The sequence below is a fragment of the Periplaneta americana genome, chromosome 8, assembly GCF_040183065.1.
Source record: "Periplaneta americana isolate PAMFEO1 chromosome 8, P.americana_PAMFEO1_priV1, whole genome shotgun sequence".
In the NCBI taxonomy this organism is placed as follows: Eukaryota; Metazoa; Arthropoda; class Insecta; order Blattodea; family Blattidae; genus Periplaneta; species Periplaneta americana.
In genome coordinates this window covers 65,529,206-65,556,149 of record NC_091124.1, presented here as the reverse complement: position 1 = coordinate 65,556,149, position 26,944 = coordinate 65,529,206, and the positions used below count along the sequence as shown (strand labels likewise).

The window sequence follows — 26,944 nt, the reverse complement described above, 5'->3', positions numbered from 1 at the left end:
TGCTATACGATTTAAAAAATTACTTATATCTTTCCCCCCCCCCCAAATTAAAAATGGTGACAGTTCACTGTGCAGTGATGAAACGTTTCCCTCATAACTCATAAACTTGTTAGCTTTTACAAGTTCTCTCTCTTTTATTTTATTGCTGAAACTCATGTTTACAATATCATGCTCTTTCAACTACATTCCTTAATAAATAATATATATTTTTTTTATTTTGTGTTAGAAGAAAAACTGATATTCAACCATTTTTAAAAATGAATTTATTTTTTATCATACAATCTATCAAAGGTAGAGGGGTGATCTTGCATCATATAGTATATATGACATGTATAAATACACACAAAACATTTCATCATAGAATGTTGCATAGTTTTTTAGTTATGTGGGAAACGCTTCATCACTGCACAGTGAACTCAATTTGAGGGGGGGGGAAGTAAATAATTTTTTTAAATTGTAAAAATATTTTTTTCATATAGCAGAAGGACAATTTTTTAAATATACCAATTTTCATTATTGTACAAGATACAGCAATGCAGAAAAAAAAAGTTGAATATTTCCAAAATTTTACTCGTGTAAGCTGTACCTAACCCCTTAAATGGCACTATATATTTACTATTCAATATTTCAATTAAGCTCTTAAGACTTTTCAAAAATGTATCACAGTGGATCATTCTGATAAACAGAACGTTAATAAACGGAACGTTATTGGTGCCGTAACGGCATGGTTCCTGTGCATAGTATGAAGTGATTTGACTTTAAGTTGGTGTAGGCCTAAACAATACGTAACAGGCTACATTGCAGATGATACTCAGGGTTGTATAACCCATTACACGTAGCTTTGGTTTTATTCCGCTGAACACTGATGACTGAGTGAGTGGCCTGTGCTACGTTTGGTTTCATGTGTTTACTGTAAACCGAAGCTACGTGGAGTGGGTTACGCGACCCTGGATATATGTAATGTATGCCTAGTACATATTGTTTACACCAATTTTAAGTCAAACCATTTCCTTTTTACGTAGTATGCATAGCAACCATGCCGTCAAGGCATCAAATAACGTTTTGTTTATTAATGTTCTGTTTATTAGAATGACTCACTGTTATATATTTTTGGAGTGGTCTTGACGGGCTTAATTGAAATACTGAATAATAAATATATAGTACCATTTAAACAAAACAATGTTAGTACTCGTAACTCAGTCATTAATAAATAACGCTACAAGGTTGACTCCTCATCAGTGTTATTTCCCCTTTTGAATTGTACACCTTTTGTATTATCGCCGCGCTCTCATGGTTAACATGTCGGCATCATACAATAACGTGCGGTGTGCTTTTAAAACATAATTTTGCCGACCGATTGTTGCTCTGTAGGTTTCACTCTAAGCGTCACGTTGTCACGTCTACTTCCTCGATAATAATAAGCACTAGTTTGTTATATTGTTAAATGGCTATTATTATTATTATTATTATTATTATTATTATTATTATTATTATTATTATTATTATTATTATACGAGTACGTTGAGATTCTTAACTCTTTATAATAATTTTAATCACAAGCCTTAATGTTACGTACAAGGGTTGGATAAAAAGTTATGGCAACACTGCTGTCACATGACGTTGGTGCGTTCGAGAGCTGCCAGCTGTACGGACATGAACAAGGACTGTTAGATGAGTTGGTGCAGCCAGCGGCGACAGCACTCTGTCAATCTATTGCAGTGTGTAGAACGTTGACTTTCATAGGGATAATGCGACTGCCCTAAGATCATGTTTACAAAACTAGAGCACCGTTCCTGCATCAAAATTGATGTGGCACAAGAATGTTTTCAGGGACTGCGTGAAGCACCACCACCTTCGTCCAGCGCTCAGGAGAAAATGACGACATTTGGTGGTGCAGAACCCCATCATTCTTCATGACAATGCAAGGAGTCACACTGCTGCTGCTGTCAAGGACCTCTTGCGCCGCTGGCAATGGGAGATCCTGTAACATCCGTAACATCCACTGTACTCACCCGATATGGGTCCATGCGATTACGACCTCTTCGCCAAAGTAAAAGAACAACTGTGAGGGACCTGGTGCAATACCAGAGATGAACTTATCTGTGCTATAGAGCAGTCAGTACGGAACATCAACTAACATGGACGCGCTGATGGTGTACGACGCTTTCCAAACATTTGGCATAAGGTGATAAATAAGGGGGGCGACTATATTGAAGGTACGTAAATGTTGTACCCCTGTGAATAAAGCCATGTCAGAATTATCGAACTGTTGCCATTACTTTTTATCCAGCCTTTTGTATTATATATTATGTCTGATTTCTACTTACTTGTTGTTTACATTTTATTATTATTATCTTATTCAGTTTTGTGTGTAAAATTGTAGTGTACTTTGTAAATTTGTAGTGTCTTTTTTAACGCAATTTTACTCCTGGTTGAGTGTTAGAGAAGGCCGTATGGCCTTAACTCTGCCAGATTAAATAAATCATTATTATTATTATTATCATTATTATTATTATTATTATTATTATTATTATTATTATTATTATTATTATTAATGTTCGTCCTCAGCACAAGGCATTGCAACCTCGGTTTTAGTCCACGTGGATTAGACAAGTAGGTGTCATTTAATAATGGAAGCAGCTTATTGGTTGCAATATTGAAATTGAGGCGAGTAATTGGACCAGCTACATAAGAAATTGAAAACAATAATGCAATTAAATTCCAAAGACCTGCCGAATGTTATGCACTAGGCCGCTCGAAGACCTGCCGAATATTAACCATGAGAGCGCGGCGATAATATGAAACAACATTTCATTTGGTGCTTGCGTACAAAGTTATTTTGGGTGGTCAAGATAAATGGGACTGCCTGTATATCGTGATATCCTCTTTGATTTTAATTAAAATTATGTCCATACTTGACTCACAATGATAATTGTGTCAGTTTTTTTATTTTATAAATGTTATTTGTCCCCTGCTTAAAATTATTTTAGTCCAGGTCTTGCTTGCCTAGGGGTGAAGTCGCTTTCTAGAAGATAGGAGTCTAGACCCTCAGAGTTCGCTGCTGTCACGAACTCATAAACAAGGGATTGAGAGCTCTGCCATTTCTCTCATTCCAGCCCTCTGTGCCATACGGGTATCTTATTACAGCTCCGGGGAAGGACGTTATAACTTCTCATGATATCTCAAAGCAACCTCATTTAAAACTTGCATCTCGTAGGATTCCCACAATGACGCTCTTGTTCCGAAATAATACTAGAGCATTCCACTTGATACCAGAGAGAAATTGCGTTTCTCACATTCGAGGACATTCCAACGACGGCCGTTAATTTAGATTAAAAATATGGTGTAAATTGTATTATGCTAAAATCTGTGCCTAGGCACAGCGTTGTAGAAGCAAGCACAATTGCAGTATATTTTGGGATAAAGCCTAATTGGGTTTTCCCGGTCTCTAATCGGGTCAAAAACCCATAGAACTGCTATTTAACTCCAGGTGTGTGAAGTCGGAAGAGCCCAATTAGTCAAATCCACTCTCCTCCCTATACGCTGGGGCCCCCTGGGATCTATTAAGATGCGAAAGAGAGAGTGGTGTGCGGAAAGCAACGGGAAGCTACCGCATTTATCCTTCCCAAAAAAGAACTGCAAACATGGCATCGGAGATTAAGAGGAAGGCAGAAAATAGGAAAGATTGGAGAATGCTGAGTTTGCAGTGAAAGACCTGCCCATGGGCAGAACACTTATGTATGTATGTACGTATATATGTATGTATGTATGTATGTAGCTATGCAACATCATTCTTAATAACAACTCAGTTCTCTTAGTGGTGTAACTGTAGGCTACTGCTTTATTTGAAGCGAGAGCTTGCCTTCCACAGTCTACCTACCAACTAATATTGACATTAAAATTCAAAGTCTTTGAAATACAAAATGTCGTACTGCAACTTGTTAGGGACTACTTGCATATTATCCATTATCATTTATATTTTTAAGAAAGATAATGTTGTGAATGTGACAATTTGGTATGAACTGAATTAGAAATTCTGATTTTACTGTGGTTTTTATTTCAACTTAACTTTTTTTAAAAACATAACTCTTGTGTACTCAAGATCCTTGTACCTTCACTGAAGGGTTGGTAATTTAGTAAATGTTTTTCTCTAAAGCTTATGGATGCTGCAGTATATTATTTTAGTTGTGTACTTACATTTGTTTTACAAAATGTGTCGATCTAGCACAGAGAATAGTTTCTTTCTGTGTTTATAGTATGTTTAAGCCTTTACCTCATCTTCTGCGCCGAGTTTTACACCTCACAGCGTAGCTCACAAAAGTAAGAGCATGGGCGTTGTTTGTATTTGGAGAAAGAATAGGACATTGGAATTTCCCAGCCTAAGACGTTCCGATATTGGTTCCTCCACGTAGCTCTGTTGACGGAAGGCGGCTGCTTACAGTCCATTCAGAACCTCATTTCGCGGTTCAGTACTTCACACTGAGCCGGGAGAAGATTCGGATCCTTTACCCTTGATCTCGGATCACGGATCTCACTCGGTCCGTCGAACACTTTTCGTAGACTTCTTTGGCTCTGCTACCAACCCACACTGAAACAAATGACAGCATAATCAAGATTCGTATTTCTCAATTTTAAGCAACGTGTGAAAAACTTTACTGGAAATACTTCTCCTTTTGAGGTGATTCTTTATCGCTTGTAGATTACATCACCATAAATACGTGTATTTTATTTCTCCAGTTCCCTCTCACATTCTCATCTCCTTATTTCTCCTTTCCTCTCTGTTATTTTTCTTCCCATTTCTATTTCTTTCTCTATGTTCGTCTTTCCGACACTCTCCTCTTTCTCCTTGCACACTTTTCCATTTTCCCTCCTCCCTCCTTCCCTTCTTCCTTTCTGCTCTTCTCCTACTTTGTATCTCCTTTTTCTCGTTTTCCTCTCTTTTTAAATTCTCCTTCTTCTTGCTGTTCCCCCTTCCAACTCTTCCCTTCGCTATATCCTTTTCTCTCTTCTTGTCCTTGCTCTCTTTCTCTTACTTTTTTCCCCTTTTCTCATTTTAATTCCTCTTCCAGACTCGTGTCCCCTTACAGGATTTCTGCCTTCTGTTATCACTTTTTCTTTTCCTTTTTCCGTTCTGTTTCTTTCCTTTTGCCTGCTCCCTCTTTTTCTACCTCTTCTCCTGCTTCTTCCTTAGCTTATTCTTTATATCTTCTTCCAAAGCTTCTTCCATGTCTTTCCTTTTACAGATTCTTCTTTCACAGTTTCTCTTTTGATACTTTCTTAAACAGTTTCTCCTTCCATATCTTCTTCTTTCACAGCTTCTTCTCCCATATCTTCTCCTTCCAGAACTTCTCTTTCCATATTATTTCCTTCTGCAGCTTCTTCCATATCTTCTTCATAAGTTTCTTCTTCCTTATCTTCTTCTTCCACAGTTTCTTCTTCCTCCTCAACTCCCTACTCAGCCTCTCCTTCCGTATCTTCTCGTTCTGCAGTACGGTATATCTGTCCCATCCATATCATCTCTGTTCATAGCTTCTTCCATATCATCTCCTTCTACAGCTTCTTCCATACCTCCTTTATCAGCTTCCTCTTATCTTCTCCTTCCACAGTTTCTTCTTCCATGTCAACTCCCTCCTCAGAATCATCTTCGGTATCTTCTCGTTCTACAATACGGTACATACGCCTCATCCATATCATCTCCTTTCATATCTTCTTGCATATCATCTCCTTCTACAGCTTCTTCCATATCTTCTTTATCAGCTTCCTCTTATCTTCTCTTTCCACAGTTTCTTCTTCCATGTCAACTCCCTCCTCAGAATCATCTTCGGTATCTTCTCGTTCTACAATACGGTACATCCGTCTCATCCATATCATCTCCTTTCATATCTTCTTCCATATCATCTCCTTCTACAGCTTCTTCCATATCTTCTTTATCAGCTTCCTCTTATCTTCTCCTTCCACAGTTTCTTCTTCCATGTCAACTCCCTCCTCAGAATCATCTTCGGTATTTTCTCGTTCTACAATACGGTACATCCGTCTCATCCATATCATCTCCTTTCATATCTTCTTCCATATCATCTCCTTCTACAGCTTCTTCCATATCTTCTTTATCAGCTTCCTCTTATCTTCTCCTTCCACAGTTTCTTCTTCAATGTCAACTCCCTCCTCAGCCTCTCCTTCCGTATCTTCTCGCTCTGCAGTACGGTATATCTGTCCCATCCATATCATCTCTGTTCATAGCTTCTTCCATATCATCTCCTTCTACAGCTTCTTCCATACCTCCTTTATCAGCTTCCTCTTATCTTCTCCTTCCACAGTTTCTTCTTCCATGTCAACTCCCTCCTCAGAATCATCTTCGGTATCTTCTCGTTCTACAATACGGTACATCCGTCTCATCCATATCATCTCCTTTCATATCTTCTTGCATATCATCTCCTTCTACAGCTTCTTCCATATCTTCTTTATCAGCTTCCTCTTATCTTCTCCTTCCACAGTTTCTTCTTCAATGTCAACTCCCTCCTCAGCCTCTCCTTCCGTATCTTCTCGCTCTGCAGTACGGTATATCTGTCCCATCCATATCATCTCTGTTCATAGCTTCTTCCATATCATCTCCTTCTACAGCTTCTTCCATACCTTCTTTATCAGCTTCCTCTTATCTTCTCCTTCCACAGTTTCTTCTTCCATGTTAGCTCCCTCCTCAGCCTTTTCTTCGGTATCTTTTTTTTTTTTTGTTTCTACAATACGGTACATCCGTCCCATCCATATAATCTCCTTTCGTATCTTCTTGCATATCATTCCCTTCTACAGCTTCTTCCATATCTTCTTTATCCGCTCCCTCTTATCTTCTCCTTCCACAGTTTCTTCTTCTATGTCAACTCCCTCCTCAGCCTTTTCTTCGGTACCTTTTCATACGTTTAAGATGAAGTGTGCAATCTCAAGTAAAAAGATATTAATTATATGTTTTATGCCTCGTATAAATTCAAATTTATTTGAGAATTTTTTTATATAACCATTGGTAATATCATATAATAGAACCAGAACATTTTGCTAACTAAGATACTGTTCTGTTTTGTATTTTTGTCACATTTAAACATTAATGTTATTTATTTCAATGATATATGTTATTCAAAGTTATGAAATCTTTCCACGCCAACCAAATGCTATTTCTAGAATGACGAGACTCGAAGCGCAGCGAGAATGACGAGACGAGACTCGAAAGAGAAATGCAGCGAATCGTTGTTCATCTCTACTCGTAATACAATAGACGGCATGCTTCCAGCCGCAACGCGAATCTAGTTCTAACGGCACATAACCAACGCGAAGGCACTGTACAGATACAGAAATAAAATTTGGAGCTCCTTTATTAAGTTTCGCTTATAACACACTGCGCATGTGCAGTAAACAAGAGCCCCTGTATATATGCTACTTGTGGACAGTCGTGCGAAATTGTTGCCTACATACAGGTTGACTCCCATCAAGACTCGCTCCAAACGTTAATTCCATATCTATACATAATCCTGTCCGTTGTTTCTGCCTCCCTGACTCTTTATCTCTACTTCGGAAAGATTCCCACATTAACAATAAAAATTATTTGCAACTTTAAATTACAGGAAATAAATGGACAAGTGTATTGTGACAGATGATGAACAAATACCTACATAGAAGCAATTGTGAATTTATAACACGTAATTAGTGGAGTCATTACAAGATTCAACCACCAAGCGATAACAAGGATTTATAAATATTCATGAACACGGGCGAAGCTTCTATATTCTCTTGTTTTGGATTAGATTTGGTCTTAATCTGTACGGATTTTGACATTCCGCTGTACGAATTCAATGTCTGTTAATGTACCCGGCTTAGATCTAACAATTTCAATTCAGAGCAACAGTGGACTCAGATCAGATTACATTAGATACATATATACGCATCAAGAAACACTCAAATTAGGCACTAGCAAGATAGGGAATTGAATTTAATTAGGTAACAATTGACCCAACCGTAACTTAGTCAGCTGACAACCTCTCACTAAAGGGGATCAGAATACATCTCCGGTAGTGATAGCGTCGTTATGAAGTCAATAGGTCACGGGTTCGAGTCCTGATGCGGTAATGTAGTTTCTTCATTGATCTAACCACTTTTGTCTGACTATGGTTCTGGGATTTACTTAATATCTAACAGAAATAAGTCGCATGCATATTTCTTACGGATAAAGATAGCAAGAACAAATGACTGATATCCCTACTGCTATTCATGCCAATTATCTGAAAGGTGGGAGCAGCTACTTGTGGGCCTCTAAGGCTTGTAATAGAGATAACTTTACCTTCATTTTGTTTCCTTGCAGCATTACCACGTATCATAATAACATCCCAAAGGAATGTTAAATCATACAAATCTGGCTTTCAGGTAGTAGCTCCCTGTAAAGCAGGTATGATTAATTTCAAGGAAAAATTGTTCCGAAGCCGGGTATCGATCCCGGGACCCTTCGCTTAGCGCGCGAACGCTCTACCGACTGAGCTACCCCAGGAACTATACACTACACCGTTACAATTTTTCCTTGAAATTATTCAAACCTGCTTTACAGGGAGCTACTACCTGAAAGCCATATTTGTATAATACATTCGTTACTGGAGGTAAGTTAACAGAAAGCCACAATTTAAAGTCACACAGTAACTGTGTGCACTCACAGTTGAGTTCTGGCGTCTTGTCAGCTCATGTGAGTTGTGTGGATACAAAAAGGAAAAACTGTAACGGTGTCGTGTATAGTTTCTGGGGTAGCTCAGTCGGTAGAGCGTTCGCGCGCTAAGCGAAGGGTCCCGGGATCGATACACGGCCCCAGAACAATTTTTCCTTGAAATTATTCGAATGTTAAATCAATTACGAATTACGTAAAAATTAAGGTATAAATTTGTTTCCATATATAGAGTGTCCCGAAATGATTACCCTAATTTCAGACTGTTATTACTTTCCACTGATGTCACTGATTTCTGATTTTCCGTTGTGAGTGATTAGTTACATATTTCACTAATCAGACTTCAGATGCATACAAACAGTTGTTCTTCCTCTGACACATATCGTCAAGTGAGATGTACTGGCAGATAATAATAGATATACATATCAGCGAGAACCTCAATCAGAGGTATCCATGCATTTAAAAGGGAAAAATTACAAACTATGTAAGATAGTTATAAAACAAGTAAATAATTGTACAAATATCTAGTTTTAATTACGGTATCTATATTTTAATTTTTAATATTGTGCTGAAGAAGACTGAAATACAAAATTTAAAAAAAAAATAGGCAAGTGAGTGGGTTACTAAGAAGAGCGTTAAAAAATAAGACACTAATCACCAGGGAACGGATTTATATGGACTAAAAATATATGAAATATGTAAATATATATGTAGTTATTTTTACCAAAATATGGAATTAAATATGGATTTTTACCAAAATATGGAATTAAATATGGACTTAAAATTATAAAAAAATGACTATGTACGTTAAATATTGGTACATTTTAATCAAACTAAACAAAAAATATAATGGACGTACCTTATCTTCCAATGTAGTTTCAACAAAACACAATTTTTATTGTCTGTTACCATAACAATAGGTTACAAACATTTCTTTCAAGTGCTGAAAAGTGAATCTTCTTCTATTGTCTCTGAGGATAGATTTATACTGACTAAAAGAGCGTTCGACGTCACAAGAAGGAACTGGTACATAATTCAATTTCACAATGTCTGCTGGGGATAAGTCCAAGTTAATCTTCACTGTTGATTCACCACTCATCACAGCAACAACCTTTTGTAGTTCTTCATATCCAGGGTTTTTTGAAAGTACAGTGTCCACCTTAGCTCTTACTGCATCTGCAACTTTACCTCTACCACGATTCAGTTGTTCCACAGTACTATTTATAATTTCAAAACTTTCAGATAGTGAAAGGTGCCTATTTTGGAGACTTTTGAGCGTTTTTATGATGCATGAAAATGTATGCTGAATGTGAGCTAAGTCATTCTTCACACTTATGTCACAGGTAACTGTTTTCGCAGTATCAATTGAGACTGCATCTTCAGAGTCCAATGCAAGGAGAACATTGTTAATAGAGTCTATATGTTCGGCATAATATTCAACTGCTTCTAGCCATGTACCCCATCTAGTTAAAATTGGCTTTGGTGGCAATGGAATTTCAGGGTACATTTCTTTCAACACGTTAACTCTACTGGGAGCTTTGAGAAATACTTTTTTCACTGATGAAATCAACAAATCTACTTTAGGGAAATTGTCTCTGACCACTTCTGCCACACGATGAAATGCATGCGCCACACAAGTAAAATGAGTCAATTTAGGATATACAACAGATAATGCTTGTCCAGCTTTGACCATATAAGGGGCAGCATCGCTAATAAAGAATAACACATTATCGTACATAATACCCTTTGGCCACAGGATACCCATAGCTTCGTTGAACAGTTTAACTATAGTTTTGTTATTGCACTTTTCTAGAACATCACAATGTAAAAGAATTCGTTCAGAATATTGTTCACTTAACAAACCGATAACTACATTACCAACAAGTCTACCTTCTTTGTCGGGAGTCTCATCAATGGAAACCCAAATTGAACTATCTTTAATTTCATCTCTTATCTTCTGTATTGTCTCATCGTAGATGGATGGAGCATACGTCTTCCTAAGTGTTGACTCATCCGGGATTGTATGTTGAGTATATTTTTCAAGGAATTCCCTGAAGACCTTATTCTTTAGTTTGTAGAGAGGAATATCAGCAGAGATGAGAGAACGGCACAGGTCGATGTTAAACTCAGATCTTACATTCGATGTTGTTGGTTGTGTTAAAAACAATTGTCTCTGCTTGGAATTTAGTTGTTTGTTGGCCTGATGTTTACTAGTTGTAATGTGTTGTTGCACCAGGAACTTTTGTGTAGATGATACTGCACACTGACACAAATTACAAAATAATATTTTATTGTCAGTTGATAAACCATCTTCTTTAAATTCTGAAATGTAACTTGTTAGTTTTGATTTTAAATTGACTGAATGACGTACTTTTGGCATATTTACCGTCTTTATAGTATGATTTACAAAACTGAACCTATGTGTACTCTGACTGGCATTTAACTGTTGAGCTGCACAACTGAAGTCTGTTAAAAATTTTAAATTAAATTAATACAGTTTTGTAACTTACTGTCCCATTGTTGATAGGACTGCTAATTTTCAAATAACTCTGATGTTAAAGGGATTACTGAACATGTGTTTAAATCTCTATTGTTGAAATGTATTTTTAAAAGTTAATGGAATTTTGTTTTGTTTAATTGTTAAACCTAATATAATATGGACTGTTTTATATGAAATATGGAAAATATATGGAAATTAACGAAAATATGTACTAAACTCTAAAATATGGAAAAATATGGAAAATAAAAGTAGGATTTTTCAACCCTACACATTGTGAAACATAAAGATAATGCAAAATATAAATTATATTAGCTTTATAAGTAAATATGTATTTACATATAAATCCTTTCCCTGCTAATCACAATGCAAATTAAATTTTAAAAAGTCGTGGCACATATGGATGCGATAATCTGGCTTCTAGTAGAACTGATAAAAGAAAAACAGAATCCGCTGAAATGTTCTTGAGATCGGTAGCTGGATTTACCCTCTCGGATCAAAAGAAACATAGAAATTCGTAAGGAATTAAAGGCTCATTCACAATGAAAATTAAACATAACGTAACCGTTAAATTAAGAATGTAAACGTTACGGTAAAATAACATCATTCTTGATAGGGACATAAACATAACCGCAAAGATACTTGGTGACCATGGAAACATAACAAATACGCCATTTTCTCATATTCTGTCTTATACTTTAGCGCTCCACGATTGTGTACTGTTTGTAAATCACGTAAGCATAAGCATGAAAGTTTGAAGTTCGCAAACTTTCATGTTAACGTCTAACGGCAATGTTAATGTCAGTGTTTATTTGAATCATTGTGAATGATCCCATTTGACAAACTGGCCGCCAACTTCTGTGTTTATGTTACGGTTGTTTAATTTTCATTGTGAATGGGCCTTAAGTGTATACAGTTTAAACACAAAAACTGAGGAAACAAAAAATCAACTTGTATCAGCATTTATCAAGAATGAAGAAAGAAATATTATTAAACTACATATCCTTAGGTACAGAAGGTTAGGCAGACCGAAAACAAGACGGCAAGATAATTTCACATGAGGACGGAATAGGCAGAAATAAGAAGAAGAACAAGAAATATGAATAATGTTTAAGATTAGTGGCTAAAAGACCCTATACAATATATGTCACTATACTCCTAAAGTAAAATCTTGTCGCCAATACCAGCCGAAGGTCGCTAGATATAATGATAAAAACAATCAAGTTGGCCTCACTGCTTCGGACGTTGTCTGTTCATCACATAGGGATCGGCCAGTCACCGGTTAGGTTGATAAGAAACAGCCGAAACTGTTCGAATTGTATTCCCTGCGTGGTCAAGGTCGGCCGCCGCGAGTCGTGCTAAACGATAATCGTATTCAGATGAGTTTTTGATACGTTCATTGTTATGTTCCTGGTTCATTGTTCAATATTGTGTAAATATGATATAGTTATAATAATGAATATCCTTTTATGACAGTTATGTGAAGAAATAAAAAACAAATCCTACAAAAGGAAATTACGTGTGCATTATGCGAAGTGTTCGATGACAGAATACTTACATATCCAGACTTAAATCCTTGTGACTTTTATTCTTGGTCTACCGTTAAACAGAAGTGTAAAAGGTAAAAGGTAAAGGTATCCCCGTAACATGCCATGGAGGCACTTGGGGGGCATGGAGGTAGAGCCCCATGCTTTCCATGACCTCGGCACTAGAATGAGGTGGTGTGGTCGGCACCACGCTCTGACCGCCTTTTACCCCCGGGAAAGACCCGGTACTCAATTTTATAGGAAGCTGAGTGAACCTCGGGCCGTTCTGAAAGTTTGGCAACGAGAAAAATTCCTGTCACCACCTGGGATCGAACCCCGGACCTTCCAGTCCGTAGCCAGCTGCTCTACCAACTGAGCTACCCGGCCGCGGTATGCAAACAATCTACGTTTTCTGGAGGATTTAATGGAAAATATTCGCGATTTCTGTGATAGCCTACAGAAAAATGAATTTCACGTAATTTCTTCAACAAGATTGACATTTTAAAAGCAGAAGGTGAACTCTTCGATCGTCGGATGTAATGGTGAGTACCATTTGACTATTTCTAATAAACGTCAATCTTTATTACTCTACAGTCACTTCCAACGACTCCTAACGAATATTCACACGTTTATCACTGGGACTGTGGCGCTGTAAATCAATTTACAACACTTTTATCTCAGCCACGACACATTTCAATTTTTATTGTACAATATAAATGCAATTATCACTACAATTACACAATAATTCTTGCAGTTAACACACAGCGTATTCCGAATCTCACCGGTCCGGTGGCATCAATGATGTCACGTTGCAGCGAAATAAGGAACAAAACTGCTGGAAGGATCGATGGCTGTCATGGCGACTGTACAAGTTGTCTGTGCTACGCTAGCAAAATTTTGCGAAATTTTCGTACTCCCATCTCGTTCAAAGAAAAGATAGCATAAAAAATTTATTTCTTGAACCGGTAGTAATAACTGGTTCGTTGACATGTTCGCTCATAAGCCATTAACATATTGTTTTTACGTTGTGCTCATTACAAACAATACAGCAGAACTAAAGCAGAACACACCGCCATGACACAACAGTGCACGATGTCATTCGTCTGCTAATTCCCGCCCTATACAAGAACCAATCAGATTCACTGATGGCGGCTGATGGAGACTGCCACCACCTCTGCAAGTTGATGGCACCGGTGCGACACCGGTGGAGCATCAATGACGTCATCGGTGAAATTCGGAACACCGTGATGCCATCGGATTGCTTACCGGTGAGATTCGGAGTACGCTCACAGAAACGACTTCGGAAACGTAATTAATAGAATAGCAGTTTCACTTCACTTCCACTAGATGACTCTTGAGTTCCAGCAGAGGCCAGGCTATAGCGTAGCAGGGATGCCAATATCGGCAAACGAAATGAAACTGTGAGGAATGTTACAATAGGTGTGCTAAACGTTAGCAATGTTACAATAGGTGTGTAGCAGGTTAGATTAGGTTAGGTTAGGTTTTTTTTAGGTATGTAAGATAATATGAATGATTACCACAGTGTTTGCTTTTAATTTCCTATACTGGCTGTAAAGTAGTAAAAATTCACCCTAATAAATAATTAGAGGTAGTACATCAGGAAAATTAAGTTATTAAAACAGTAACTAACATCCAAGCGGCGCAGCGCTTTGTGTTAGAAAACCCTAACAGATCAACCCGTCACATTGATTCCCTACATAATGCGCATTGGATTTTAATCACGTGAAGATTCAATCTTTATTCAATAAAACTGATTCTTATGAGTTAACTTACTGCATGGTAATTTCGATCAGACACTGCTGACGATGTGACATTAATCCAAGCGCTGGTATTTGCCTCTCTAGTGTTTGACTACTACTCTATCATCATTCGACAGTAATGTCAACTTGACAGTACTTTGAATTTATTTTAAAATATGATCTTTTTTTTTTTACTCGAAACTATAAAATAGATTATTATTATATTGTAGTCCTATTCATTTTACGTATTGAACATAAATTAATTCAGGATAATTCTAGCGGTACAAAAGGGATGTACTGCCAACCTAACAGTACAAATGGGTGAATGTTACTTATTTCCCGCCCACTATAGGAGACATAGGCCAGTTTTACACTAATCCTAAACATTTAGTATAACTTGTTGCTTGTGTAGGCAGTCTTTACATTAGATTTGCGGAAATTGGTTTATAGCGCAACATTGGCAGTGATAAAAGTGTGAAATATTCGGTTGAAAAGAGCGTTGAGCGACTTCCGCCGATTTTGGAATAGACACCGACGCACTTCAACTGCCAACATAGAAAACAAAAAATCACACTCAGTCGCTTTCACCTTCATCTTGACGAGATAATAAAAGCCTAAACTAACCTAACCTAAGTGCGTCGGTGTCTATTCCAAAATCGGCGGAAGTCGCTCAACGCTCGTTTAACCAATATTCGTTCAGTGGGCGGTGGATACTCTACATTGGCCCATTTTACGTATTGAACATAAAATAATTCAGGATAATTCTAGCGGTACAAAAGGGGAGTATGTACTGCCAACCTAACAGTACAAATGAAAAAGGTCGCTCATATTACGGACATCTTGGAGGGAACACGTCACTATGTTACTCTGTACAATAATTATTTCAGTTTTACAATTAGTAATGTTTCTTATTAAATTTGTCAACTGACTTCTTTGCCACACAGTATTGACGAAAACACTACTGAAACAAAATATTAGCAAAAATCCATAGCACTGTAATTTTTTATTTAAAAATGCTGATAAATTAGAATCAAAATTCTGAGTAGATAACAATGGTTTGGTAATACTACAGCAAAAGTGGAAAGAGAAAATAAAAGGAAATGAAAGTTGAAGTTTTGTCTCTTTCCACTAAAAATTCATAAAATCCGCCGGAATAAATCATCATTCTCTTCAGCGGCAGGACTTCAGCTGACGAGCATCTGATAGCCGTTTGTCTGAACATGGCAGTTTAGAAATAATGAACAAAATTTAAATGATGCGTATTGGATCGCAATGCAAAACTCTCTGAATTCAAGTGTAATCTGAATGTGTATGGTGAATTTCCAAGACCCTCTGAAACAATACATGCCTCATGTTTTATGGAAACAGGAATTCAATTGATAATTTCATTCGTTGAATGATTTATAAGTTTTAAAGGACTGCTATAGCTCACCCGACAACCTACACGGTTTGTAGTATGTACCTTCCAAATTTTATTTTTCAATAATGAAAATAGCATACTTTACCGAACAATTTCATTACTCCCTATTTCAGCACGTTTCATGTCAATAAAATTGATAGGTTGTAAAGCAAGTGATTTCATTAGTCTACATTTTCAAATTACACGAAGCATAGAAAGTAGGTCTACTGATAATGCAGGATATGATTTTGAAATTAAAAAAGATACACTTTCATCTTCATATAAAACAAAACAATTCTTGACATCTCTCTGTCTATATATCTGTATGTCTGTCTTGCTGCCATCTATCTATGTGTCTGACTTGACTGACCTGACCTGACCGACCGACCGACCGACCGACCGACTCTCTGGGTGATTGACTGACTCTGACGACTGACTGCCTCTCGATAACTGTTTTACTGACTGTCTGACTGACTTAAATGACTGACTGAAATAACTGAATGACTGACAATGACTGAATGACTGACTGACTGGCTGACTGACTGATTGCCTGACTGAAATAACTGACTGATAACTGAATGACTGACAATGATTGAATGACTGGCTGACTGACTGATTGCCTGACTGAAATAACTGACTGATAACTGAATGACTTACAAAAACTGAATGATTGGCTGACTGACTGATTGCCTGGCTGACTGACTGACTGAAATAACTGAATGACTGAATGACTAACTGACTGGCTGACTGACTGATTGCCTGGCTGACTGACTGAAATAACTGAATGACTGACTGACTGAAATAACTGACTGACTGCCGAACTGACTGACTGACTGACTGACTGACTGACTGACTGACTGAAATAACTGAATGACTGACTGACTGGAATAACTGACTGACTGACTGACTGAAATAACTGAATGACTGACTGACTGGCTGACTGACTGATTGCCTGGCTGACTGACTGAAATAACTGAATGACTGACTGACTGAAATAACTGACTGACTGCCGAACTGACTGACTGACTGACTGACTGACTGACTGAAATAACTGAATGACTGACTGACTGACTGGAATAACTGACTGACTGACTGACTGAAATAACTGAATGACTGACTGACTGGAATAACTGACTGACTGACTGACTGCCGAACTGACTGACTGAAAAAACTGAATGACTGACTGGCTTATTGACTGAAATAACTGACTGCCGAACTGACTGACTGAAATAACTGAATGACTGACTGACTGAAACAACTGACTGACTCCCGGACTGACTGACTGAAATAACTGAATGACTGATTGAGTGAAATAACTGAATGACTGACTGACTGACTGAAATAACTGACTGCCGAACTGACTGACTGACTGACTGACTGAAATAACTGAATGATTGACTGACTGAAATAACTGACTGACTGCCGAACTGACTGACTGTCGAACTGACTGACTGAAATAACTGAATGACTGACTGAAGTAACTGAATGACTGACTGACTGACTGACTGACTGACTGACTGACTGACTGAAATAACTGACTGCTGGACTGACTGACTGAAATAACTGAATGACTGACTGACTTATTTACTTACTTACTTACAAATGGCTTTTAAGGAACCCGAAGGTTCATTGCCGCCCTCACATAAGCCCGCCATCGGTCCCTATCCTGAGCAAGATTAATCCAGTCTCTATCATCATATCCCACCTCCCTCAAATACATTTTAATATTATCCTCCCATCTACGTCTCGGCCTCCCTAAAGGTCTTTTTCCCTCCGGTCTCCCAACTAACACTCTATATGAATTTCTGGATTCGCCCATACGTGCATTATGCCCTGCCCATCTCAAACGTCTGGATTTAATGTTCCTAATTATGTCAGGTGAAGAATACAATGTGTGAAGTTCTGCGTTGTGTAACTTTCTCCATTCTCCTGTAACTTCATCCCGCTTAGCCCCAAATATTTTCCTAAGAACCTTATTCTCAAACACCCTTAACCTATGTTCCTCTCTCAGAGTGAGAGTCCAAGTTTCACAACCATACAGAAGAACCGGTAATATAACTGTTTTATAAATTCTAACTTTCAGATTTTTGGACAGCAGACTGGATGATAAGAGCTTCTCAACTGAATAATAACACGCATTTCCCATATTTATTCTGCGTTTAATTTCCTCCCGAGTGTCATTTATATTTGTTACTGTTGCTCCAAGATATTTAAATTTTTTCACCTCTTCGAAGGATAAATCTTCAATTTTTATATTTCCATTTCGTACAATATTCTGGTCACGAGACGTAATCATAAACTTTGTCTTTTCGGAATTTACTTCCAAACCGATCGCTTTACTTGCTTCAAGTAAAATTTCCGTGTTTTCCCTAATCGTTTGTGTATTTTCTCCTAACATATTCACGTCATCCGCATAGACAAGAAGCTGATGTAACCCGTTCAATTCCAAACCCTCTTGTTATCCTGAACTTTCCTAATGGCATATTCTAAAGCGAAGTTAAAAAGTAAAGGTGATAGTGCATCTCCCTGCTTTAGCCCGCAGTGAATTGGAAAAGCGTCAGATAGAAACTGACCTATACGGACTCTGCTGTATGTTTTACTGAGACACATTTTATTTAATAGAACTAGTTTCTTGGGAATACCAAATTCAATAGGAATATCATATAATACTTCCCTCTTAACCGAGTCATATGCCTTTTTGAAATCTATGAATAACTGATGTACTGTTCCCTTATAATCCCATTTTTTCTCCATTATCTGTCTAATACAAAAAATCTGATCAATAGTCGATCTATTACGCCGAAAACCGCACTGATGATCCCCAATAATTTCATCTACGGAGTACGGAGTTAATCTTCTCAAAAGAATATTCGACAAAATTTTGTACGACGTCAACAAAAGTGATATTCCTCGAAAGTTACCACAGTTGGTTTTGTCCCCCTTTTTAAAAATAGGTACAATTATGGACTCCTTCCATTGTTCTGGTACAATTTCCTTTTCCCAAATAGCAAGTACAAGTTTATAAATTTCGCTATATAATGCACTTCCACCCTCTTGTATTAATTCTGCTGGAATTTGATCGATACCTGGAGACTTGTACTTTTTCAGACTTTCTATCGCAATTTTGATTTTCTGAAAGCGTGGGTTCGGATATAAATGGCTCAGCAGTTTGTATTTCAATTTCGTCCAGATCATTTCTATTTGGCCTATGTACATTTAGTACTGACTGACTGACTGAAATAACTGACTGACTGACTGACTGACTGACTGACTGACTGACTGACTGACTGGCTGACTGACTGACTGAAATAACTGAATGACTGACTGCCTGACTGAAATAACTGACTGACTGAAATGATTGACTGTCTGATTGATTGACTACCTGACTATCTCGCTAACTGTTCTACTAAATGACTGATTAACTGTATGACTCTCTCTGACTCATTGACTATCTGATTTACTGATTCTCTGACTCTGACTGGCTTTCTGACTGACTGACTCTTTGATTGACTGTCTGATTGACTGAGTGTCTTAATAGTTGATTATTCAGCTGAAAATCTGTGTCTGTCTGTCTGCCTGTCTGTCTGTCTGTCTGTCTGTCCGTCAAAAGATATAGATACGTAGCAACATACAGATTTATGTACCGTATCTACCTACTCACCCACAAGGTTATTCTGGAGGGATAGTAAATATGAAGGGTTGAGAACTAATAGAGGCTTACATGGTTATTACAAAATCTCCAGGTCCAATAAATAAGATAAAAGTAATGACATTACGCATACGAATTAAAGCAGTGTGTTTTAAAGTTTAAAATTCATTTTTCTCTAAAGTTTGTTATTGGACGTCATCGTTCTTCCCGCCAACCCTTCATATTTTAGGGCGTGGTAGTATGGACTAATCTGAGAAAAAGTTCTTATGAACATATTATGTGTAATTGTCAATGGGTGTGGAGATACAGGTGTTACAAATGGCAAGAAGGAACAAGCGACTACGTACAAAGGAATAACACGTGAAGCTCTTCTGAGACCGTGCAGGTAGAGAAACAGCTGTTTGTAGTTAGCCTGTACAGATCAGATGAGTGCACAAATCTGAAACCGATAAACACTCAGAACTCTCAATAACATGTGACTGCAGTTGTGGGTATTAGCCTAGATCATATATACCCAGATAGCTCGGCCATATAGGCTTTGACGTTAACAACTTTTGTCAGGTTTACTACGCTGCCATCTAGTTGTTACATAAGGAGTCACGTCATGATTTCCATTTGAATTTCATTAGCGACTGTACTGCCATCTCGTGTTCGTTTACGGCGGACGGGTGGCGATCCTGGCGGTTGTTCTCTTCAAAGTGCTGCCGATTTTAACATAGCGATGAGTTATCTGTTACATATATGATCTAGGGTATTAGGTACAAGTGTTGCTAACAATGCCGCACATCTTCATACAATCCAGGAAGAGATCACAGCGTTGTTTAGTATAGGATGGCGGAAATTTTAAGTACTTACGAAGAGTGTTGCGTAGGAACGAGTGTTCCCAATATCACAATAACTGAGATACCAAACTTACAATTTAATCTTATGTTTTCTTTGATTCTGAATAAAGAAAAAAAAATAGTTTAGTAAAAATTGTTTGTTTTTAAAATTCCTATCCCAACATACCGGTACCTTACATGGTTTAATATTTAGTATTTATTTATTTAACCTGGTAGAGATAAGGCCGTCAGGCCTTCTCTGCCCCTCTACCAGGAGATTCAAACTACAATATGAACAATAAAATTACAATTAGTATTAAATTTATAATTACAATTACAAATAACATTACAATTAGTATTAAATTTACAATTACAATTACAATTAAATCAAAGTACGAAAAGATTACCTGAATAATTAAAGCTAGATAATTTATCATAGAGAAACAAAGAATATTTTATATTTACTGAATTAAAAATTAAATCTAGAATAACAAAATTGTATAGTGATGAAATTACTGAATATTGATAGATTAAAGAAACTATTTACAAGAAATCAATTACTGACCAAGTGCCTAGTAAGTTTTCGTTTGAATTCAATTTTATTTCGACAGTCCCTGATGCTAGAGGTAGCGAATTCCAGAGTCTTGGCAGGGCTATTGTGAAATAAGATGAGTATGAAGAGGTGCGATGGGATGGTATTGTCAGTATTGTTTCATGGCGAGAGCGTGTGTTCAGATTATGGTGGGAAGAAAGGTAAGTGAAGCGAGACGACAGGTACGAAGGAATAGAAGAGTTCAAGATTTCGAAGAGAAAGAGAAGTGAATGTAAATTTATTTTCTTATCTAGTTTAAGCCAACCTATTGCTTCCAGGGATGGGGTAATATGATCATATTTACGAACATTGCTTACAAAACGTACACACAAATTATGAGCACGTTGAAGTTTCATTTTGTTGTCGCTGGAGAGGTCAGTCTGTGAAATGTCCGCATAGTCGAAATAGGGAAATACAAGTGTCTGCACAAGGGACTTTTTTAAGCAAGAGGGGAGATGGACATTTATCCTTTTTAGCACATGGATAATAGAATATACTTTTCTGCAGGTTTCTGTGATTCGCATGTCCTAGTTGAGATTATTATCCATGTGAATGCCAAGATTTTTTACTGAATAACTGAAAGGGATATGCACTGTACTTACTTTAACGGGGGAAATGTCGAGGTGCTTTACAGCGTCGGTTTGCCGTTTGTGTCCTAATATAATTGCTTGTGTCTTTCCATGATTGATTTTAAGACGGAGTTTCTTTGTCCATGTCACAATCGAGTCAATGTCTTCGTTCAGTTTATCTATAGCGTCATTTACTCGGTCCAAGCGGGAAGAGATGTAGCATTGAAGGTCGTCAGCATACAAGTGATAGTTACAATGCCTTACAAGAGATGTAATATCATTGACATATATTGTGAACAACAATGGTCCGAGTACCGACCCCTGATGTTATGTCAAGCCAGGAGGAACTTCGATTCCCGGATACAACACATTGTTGTCTTTCCCGTAAGTAGGCTTCGAACCAACTCACAGCAGTCTCTGACAAATACATATTTCTCAATTTATGGGTGAGCAGGTCAAAATTTACAGAGTTGAAAGCTTTGCTAAGGTCAAGAAGTGTTAGTATTGTTACTTTATTAGAGTCGATTGCTTCACGAATGTCTTCGGTCACTTTAAGTAGAGCAGTGCTTGTGTTGTGTCGAGCTCTGAAACCTGACAGATACTCGTCGAATAGTTTGTGTTCGTTCATGTAGTTAGTTTAGGTTCTAGTTTGAAAATTCAAAGTTGACCCCGGTTACCACTATTTCCAGTTTTTCTCGAAAGATGAAAGTACCACCAATCGATTCTTTATATATGAGTTTTACTACCGAATTTTTTTTTCGCGAACACCCAGTGCCAAGTAGGTTTAGAGAAAAATGGATGATACGGGTGTTTGGAAGTACCCTGTATGCCTACTTGCCTACCTACTACGAACATTCGTACATATAAAAACTGTATTAGGGTTACGAAATTCAAATCCTGTCCAATGTTTTTACTGTCCCAATTGTTTCACATGCCACTGAACTCTAAAAAGTAACGAATCCGTGCTTCTTGCGAAGTGCTTTTCTATTTCCTAGGCCTTCGCTGCTCAGACTAAAGAGTTATCTCTAGGGACCGTACTTTGTCCCAAAAGGCTACAAGGTTAAGTATTACTGGAATTCTCACTATAGAGGATGAGTGCGTGCATGTAGCAAGCGAAGTACTTGTGTTTGCTCTGTTTGGTCAGATTGGGCAGAGCAAACCGTAGACCATTATAACAATTTCACTAATATTTAATTTATATTATTTAAACTACGTAGGCCTACACTAGAATACGCTAATTGTACTATTTCCACTATTGTAAATAATGCAGGCCAACATAGTTTAAACATTATTTACGAGTATGTACAGTGTTGTACTTTTATCATCCGGTCTGGTGTCAAAAAATCTGAAAGTTAGAATTTATAAAACAGTTATATTACCAGTTCTTCTTTATGGTTGTGAAACTTGGACTCTCACTTTGAGAGAGGAACATAGGTTAAGGGTGTTTGAGAATAAGGTGCTTAGGAAAATATTTGGGGCTAAGAGGGATGAAGTTACAGGAGAATGGAGAAAGTTACACAATACAGAACTGCACGCATTGTATTCTTCACCTGACATAATTAGGAACATTAAATCCAGACGTTTGAGATGGGCAGGGCATGTAGCACGTATGGGCGAATCCAGAAATGCATATAGAGTGTTAGTTGGGAGACCGGAGGGAAAATACCTTTAGGGAGGCCGAGACGTAGATGGGAAGATAATATTAAAATGGATTTGAGGGAAGTGGGATATGATGATAGAGAATGGATTGATCTTGCTCAGGATAGGGATCAATGGCGGTCTTATGTGAGGGCGGCAATGAACCTCCGGGTTCCTTAAAAGCCAGTAAGTAAGTATGTACAGTGATGTAAATGCATGTAGAGTGATAGTTGAGAGGCCGAAGGGAAAAAGACCTTTGGGGAGGCCGAGACATAGATGGGAGGATACTATTAAAATGGATTTGAGGGATAGAGACTAGATTAATCTTGCACAGGATAGGGACCGATGACGGGATTATGTGAGGGCGGCAATGAACTTGCGGGTTTCTTAAAAACCATTTGTAAGTAATGTAAGTATGTACTGTGTTGTGTATTGTAATGAAAGATATTTTATTTCATGATATTATAGCCTACTTATTTTGTAAATAGTGTATAAAGGGACTTCAGACATTGACTACTTTCAAAAGCCGATGTTATATTTCGGACCGATACGAGTAGACCTGAAGGCAAGCATTGCTGAGTGACGGATTGTATAAGGCATGCATCAAAGCTTTCGACTCTCTCTGATCGCCTAAAATCCACCACTAATGTATAATGTTTTACTGTGTATGTTCGTTTCTAAAGCGATGAAGTGGAAAAGACATGGGCGTGAGTATCTCCTTTCCTTTTCCCTATCCCTTTATGCCCAGGGCTGGTCTAGGACAAGACTAGCGATAGGAAAAGAGCGCTGATTCGAGTCCTCATATGGAAAGAAATTTTTTAATGAAATCTCTGTCAGTTTATCAGACCTGTGATCAATTTGATAAACTGCAATGAGTATCGAAATCCGGGTTCGTAAAGTAGCTACAAAGGCTGGAAGGGGGGGGGGGGGAAATCAACATGCTGACCACACGTTACCTTGTACCGGTTGGATGGCCGTTCACCCCTACTAAGACATATGGACGTGAAAAAAACAGTCGGCAGATCGATCTTGGCCCTCTATGGGTTCTCACGCCATGGATAAAAATAATCCACAGTGAGATAATATAATCCTAGGTAAAATTCCAAGCAAGTTAGAGAAGGGGGGAAGATAGAAGACAAGAAGATGGGAAAGAAAGCGGACAAGACATTAAATATAAATGATCTACTGTAGTCCAGGCCTGCACAAGGTTTGCGCTCTCCGAGCCGGCTCACAGCTCATGAGCGGAATGAAGATATTGGCTGCGCTCTGTATAAGGGTGGACTGGAAGAAGGGGTGATCTCGTACAAAATGTACACAAAAGGAAGTACTATTACGAGTGTTTATGAAATGAATTTCCATTCAGTGTTTGCGAAACTATCTTGGACTATTATTAATTAATAAAAAAATATTTATTTTACAGAAATAATAGAAATTCTATATCTACTTAAATGTACAATAGGCTATCATTTTCTTATATTTTTATTTATCAGTACATCAAAACGAGGTTTTCTGCTGTTGGCAGCTGAAAGGAGCAGTAGCCTACTGATCGTAATGAAACATCAGTTACAGATGTTCGATGTCTGCCTTTATTAAAGTTGATTAAGTTATAGAAAACAGTTGCTTACAAATATAAATGTTGAGCCAAACATAGCAATCATTTTCACAGCCAGCCTGTGTAGTCGTGGTTATTATTGCTAATGTTTAGTCTTGTAAAACTCAACCAGGCTAGTAGTATTATTCAAACGATCTTTAGCCCTTAGGTCACATTGAAGAACAGTAAGTTCGAGCTGTAAATCGTTAAATGTTAAATGTTACGTTCCGTCTTTTATATTCCTCCATACTGTACTGTAGCAGTAGGTAAGCAACGTGAAACATTTACTGAGAATAGGCCTACACACTGCACTCCACTAGATAACTCTACCTATAGCAAATCTATGCCATTCTGACGTATCTTCCTCTCCGTTTCGGCGAGCGGTAAACACAGCTCTCTCGCTCCTAAGGAGCGCGCGCGCTCGTTGAGCGCTGTTTGTGCAGGTATGATCTAGTCTATCTATTAATCTCCCTTGAGATCAGGGGCAAGGGTTAGGAACTGTCCTCGTAGTAGGCCGTTTGGGGAAAATCTCGAAAAAAATCTCAACGAGATATCTTGTCCCAACCAAGATCTGAATCCGGACCTGTTCGTTTCACAACCAGACATGCTAACCGTTACTCCACAGCGGTGGACAAGATAAATAATAGAAGTGGCCACAAAAATATCAACACATAGGCAAAAGCAACCATTCATTTTCTCCCTATCTTCTCTTCTTTATTCTCTTTTTTCCTTCTCATTTGTTTTTTTTTTCTTTTCTCTTCTTTATCTGCATATCATTCCTTTTCCCTCCTTTTCTTCATCTTCCTCTTTTTGCTTTTTCTTTCCGATATCTCCTCTTTGTTCCTCTATACTTTCCCTCAAGTCCGTCTCTTCCTGTTCGTTTTTTTTTCTTTCCTTAATTTATACCCCTCTCTCCTTTTTCTTTGCCTCCCATTTCCCCTTCATTTCCTCATCTTTTTTTCATTCCTGCTCATTGCTTATACATTTGCTCCTGTTCCTGCTATTCACCTCTTTCTTTTCTCCTCCTCTTCGCTGTTTCTCCGGATTTTCATGGCCACCTCTTTTACAGTAGTAACGCCAAACTCGACTGTTTGCTGCTCTTGGTCCCGTTTTGCCCTAAGGCAGAGCTGGGAGGATTGTGCGCTCTGAATACGTCTGGACATGTTGACTTAATAGCACTCAGCCCAAGAAAAGGCTGCTTCTATACCCGTGCACTTGAATCGCGGTGACTCTTCTAATTTGTTTGGACATTGAAATCTTCAATGAGAGAATATAATCCTTTTGTAGAACTACAGGCACTTGTGCACACTACTACTAGTAGTATAAAAACAGTCCTTCATATCGTACAAGAAACAAAACATAAAGTTGAATATAACGGATTTGTTCCTGAAGAGCCAGGCAAAGTTAAATATTAAGAATGGTACTTACATCGAAGCAGAAATACTAAGTACCCCATTTAACTTTGAAGGGCCTTGCTAGAGTTTGCCAGCTGTTCCGTATGATTTTTCCTTACATCAAAAGAAATATAATTTTCTCCAGAACAGTGTATAGCAGATGAGCAAACAAAATTTTCACCAAACATAAAACTGGTCCTGATGAGTTGATTGATACCCACGATAAGTAACTAAAATAATTAATTTTTTTCAGTTGAAAAGAATTAGACCCTGGACTGAAAATTGTTTGATTTTCTACCTTTCGTCCGGTACCATTTTCTCAAACTATTTGCCAGAACTTGGTGAACGATTTTATGCACAATATTTGTCACTTTGACATTGTTTGTGAAAGCTTTTTTTTTTACATAAAGTCTTAGTTATTGCCTTTTAGGAAGCGGGTTTTGTGAAGGAAATTTTATATCACAAAAAGTAATGACTTAAGCCCTTTTGCCCACCCACCGAAGAAATATGAATAAGTATTCCCCGAAGTTTCTTACACCATCGCATTTTAGTAGAGTTGTGCGCATCTTTTAGTTGTAATTGCAATGATGCCTGTACGGCGAATGATTGAACAGAGAGAATATTCTTCAAAGTCGCCATGCGATATAGGCCTATTGAGATGTAATATGTAAAAACCTGTCTTCGGAATTCCTGTAATAAATGCTTATAACGTCTGTTTCAAGAGCAGAAATTGTACTTTCTTGTTTTGTAAATATTGTTCTTTTTTAAGATGGAACGTTTAAGTGGGCATCTATTTGGGAGAAAGTTCATTACTTTTTA

The 26,944-nt window shown here is 37.7% G+C and overlaps 2 non-coding genes across 2 annotated transcripts; one reads left to right on the top strand and one right to left on the bottom strand.

The window, feature by feature from the left end:
• Positions 1–8,451: 8,451 nt before the first annotated feature.
• Positions 8,452–8,525, bottom strand: TRNAS-GCU (transfer RNA serine (anticodon GCU)). The gene has a single exon. It is a non-coding gene; the product is annotated as a tRNA-Ser (tRNA).
• Positions 8,526–8,765: 240 nt separating this feature from the next.
• TRNAS-GCU (transfer RNA serine (anticodon GCU)) lies at positions 8,766–8,838 on the top strand. The gene has a single exon. It is a non-coding gene; the product is annotated as a tRNA-Ser (tRNA).
• The last annotated feature ends 18,106 nt before the right edge of the window (positions 8,839–26,944 follow it).